Below are 3,929 nucleotides of genomic sequence, written 5' to 3' on the forward strand. Positions count from 1 at the left end.
GGTAAATGCGGGCTCACTTTTAACATTTAAGAAAAACTTGGACAAGTACATGGATGGGAAGTGCATGGAGGGATACGGTCCAGGTACAGGTCAGTGGGACTAGGCAGAAAAATGGCTCGGCACAGCCAAGGGCCAAAAGGCCTGTTTCTGTGATGTAATGTTCTTTGGTTCTATGGTTCTAGGTGAGGGTGAATGGTGGGGGAATAAGGGGTGAATGAGCAGTGAAGGAAATAGTGAAAGAGGAGGTGCTTGAGGAGGTGGCCGACTGGCTGGATGGAGAGCTAATGAAATGTAAGATATCGAGTGTGAGACAAGTGAAGGAGAAGGAAGGGCAGGCGAATGAGGCTGAAAGTTGTATAGGGAATGAGTGCAATAGTGAGCGAAAGACTGATGAGTGAAGGGCATTGAGAATGATCTGAGAATAATGTTAGCCTTCCCCATCCCACCGCTTTCCCTCACTCCCCTCCCTTTCTTTCCCTCTTCCTTCTCTCCCCCTATTCCCTTTCTCCCACACTCTCTGTCGGTCCCTCTCCCCCTCCCCCACCCCGTTAAATGTACTTTTCGTGTAATTCTTGGCACAATACACAACGTTAACTCTGGTTGAAAGCAATGATTTCTTTCTTTAATAAAACTACTAGATTCTGCACTTTAGACGTCCTGTGTGTGGTACTCAAAGACAGTAGCGTTAGAATCAGGTTTAATATTACTGGCATATGCTGTGAAATTCGTGGCTTTGCGGCAGCGGTACACTGCAGTACATGATAATAGAACACTATGAATTGCAATACTATATATAATTTTAAAAATTGTGCGAAAGGAGACAAAAGCCCGGAAAGAATAGTGAGGTGGTGCGTTGAAATCTGGTCGCGAAGGTGAAGACGCTGTTCCTACAACGTGACTGGGACAAGCTCGACATTAGCGAGTTGTGAAACCTTTAAGCAGTCGCTGGGTGCTGTAAAGGCTCTAATTCGTTTCCTCGCCTGCCGATTGTGTCTGAATGCCCGGATCATTAGTGTTTAGTTACCATGGACCGCAGCTAATTGAATTGTCTGGATACCAGCAACCTGGCGCGGAGCAGCCGGTGCCCTGCCTTCAGACACGGCCGCTAATACAGCTTCGGGCTGCACGTCCAACTCCCGGAGAGCAGGCAGAGCAGAGAGCAAACCGAAACAGGCAGCGGCGGGCAAGATGAGGTTTTGTTAAAGATAATTGAAGCGAGCACAGACGGGCCCATGTATAATGGTGGATGTGTGCCCGCGGCCCTGTTTTTATTGCGTGTGTCCGTCGATATTAATTTTCACTGTGTAAAATTTCACACTGGCCTCGCAGGCGATACAAGTGATATGCAAAGAGGGATTTGAATTATAAATGAGATGCTTTTAAAACGAATCTTAAACTGTCAGCTATAGGACAATATTACAAAATACAGCGGTAAGTAATAGTATATGTAAGTGACTTCAGTGTGTTTATATTAGAATGTATTTAAACTGATATCTGTATTATTCTGTAAATGGGCTGAAAGTGTCGAGAAGCAGACCGCGTCTGCGAAAATATAATGTGGGTTTAGGAACGAGCGGAAACACATTATTACCCATCTCGGCGACGTCAGGAAAGTTCAAGTGCCGCAGGTTTCAGAGTTAGGTGTCTCGTGCTGTGACAATTTACTCGTTTTAGTTAATTAAAACTCACAATGCCCGTGATGATGTTACAGTCCTCGGGGATAATTGCAACCGGTACTATTAACCCCAGTCAACTACCCAGACTGCCCATTGTAATTTACTCTCACCGTCACACACACCAATAGCCACAGCGACAGGTTAACTCTCTGACTTAAGGTCGACAATTGCTTCAACGGAGGAAGTATACAGATCACTGGTAATTGTATTTCTCTCTTTGGACCTCACACATCACTAACAGTTAACATCACTGCGATCAGAGTGAGCCACAACATGAAGCTATGCAATCAGGGGTGCACCACCCCTACAGTCAACGCGCATCTGAAGCAGGCAACACCTGGAGCTGACGTGATTGTCATCCACGAACAAACCATCTTCCTCTCGGATGGCCATGGTTGGTGCAATGAAGAATTTCCACAGTTTTTATTGACTTTAATTTATCCAGCCTCTTTAATGCCAACATTGGTATAACATAAAAAAAAAACCTTAGGACGAATCCAGTCACCTTTGTCTCTGCTCTGCCTTCTTTACTGGGACCTCAGTCCAAGGAAGGAGGAGAATATGGAATTTTTACTGTTGGCTAGATGCAGAGTGGGAGATATAGTTGGCCATGGTATTACTCACCCTTTTTCTCACTCTCTCCCCCTCACACATTGACACACTCTCTCATATGCTCTGCAATTCCATCACATCGAGTCTCACTCTCACCTTTACAGAGGGTATCCCTCACTAACAAGCACTCCTTCATACCTCAGACACTAGCTCTGTGACCATTATACTGTAGTCACCATTTCCCACAAACACACTCTCTCTCCCCTCACACACCAACTTTTCTCTTCCTTGCCCCCTACACTGACACTCTCTGCCTCACACATGCACACTCATTCCATCACACACTGACACACTCTCTCACACATACTGACACTCTCTCTCCCTCTCACACCCTGACACTCACCCTCACAAACATACACACTGACAAACTCTCTCTCACATAGGTACTCGTGTTGTGCACACAATGACTCTCTCTCTCTTACACACTGATACTCCCTTTCCCACACATACTGACACACTCCCTCACATACAGACTGACACTTGCTCTCACACACACAGACACACTCACTCTCTCAGACACCCTTACACTCCCTCTCATGCACACTGACATAGTCTCTCTCACACAACCTGACACAATCTTTCTCTCTCATACACACAATAACACTCTCTCTTACACACCCTATTTCTCAGACACACTACTGCTCCCCAGAAACTACCTACACAGTATTTTTGCTTTGCACACTGACTCTCTCTCAATTTCTCAGACACTGTCTCTCTCTCCCTCACACACTCTCTCTTTCACACAGTGGCACACTCTCACTCACACAGTGAATCACAGTCTCTCACTCACACTGACACACTCTCTCACACACACTGACACTCTCTCTCATATACACTGATACTCTTTCTCTCAATCAAACACTGATCTTCTCTCTCTGACACAAACACTCTCTCTCACACTGACACTCTCTCATGCACACTGACTCTTTCACACACACTGACAACCTCTCACAAAAATGCTGACACTCTCGCTCGCACACGAAAAAATCTCTCTCGCTGCCCCACACAATGACTCTCCCTCCCTCACACACTGACACTCTCTAAGAAGTAGGAGCAGGAGTCAGCCATCTGACCTGTCGAGCTTGCTCCGTCATTCAACAAGATCGTGGCTGATCTGACCATGGACTCATCTCCACCTGCCTGCTTTTTCCCCATAACCCTCAATTCCCCTACTCTGCAAAAATCTATCAAACCTTATCTTAAATATATTTACTGAGGTAGCCTACACTGCTTCATTAGGCAGAGAATTCCACAGATTCACCACTCTCTGGGAAAAGCAGTTCCTCCTCATCTCCATCCTAAATCTACTCCCCCGAATCTTGAGGCTATGTTCCTTAGTTCTAGTCTCACCTACCAGTGGAAACAACTTTCCTGCCTCTATCTGATCTATCCCTTTCATAATTTTATATGTTTCTATAAGATCTCCTCTCATCCTTCTGAATTCCAGCGAGTACAGTCCCAGGTGACTCAATCTCTCCTCATAGTCTAACCCCCTCATCTCCAGAATCAACTTGGTGAACCTCCCCTGCACCACTTCCAAAGCCAGTATATCCTTCCTCATGTACGGAGAACAGAACTGCATGCAGTACTCCAGGGGCGGCCTCACCAGTACCCTGTACAGTTGCAGCATAACATCCCTGC

Source organism: Mobula birostris, unplaced genomic scaffold (assembly GCF_030028105.1).
Source record: "Mobula birostris isolate sMobBir1 unplaced genomic scaffold, sMobBir1.hap1 scaffold_738, whole genome shotgun sequence".
NCBI classification, from domain to species: Eukaryota; Metazoa; Chordata; class Chondrichthyes; order Myliobatiformes; family Myliobatidae; genus Mobula; species Mobula birostris.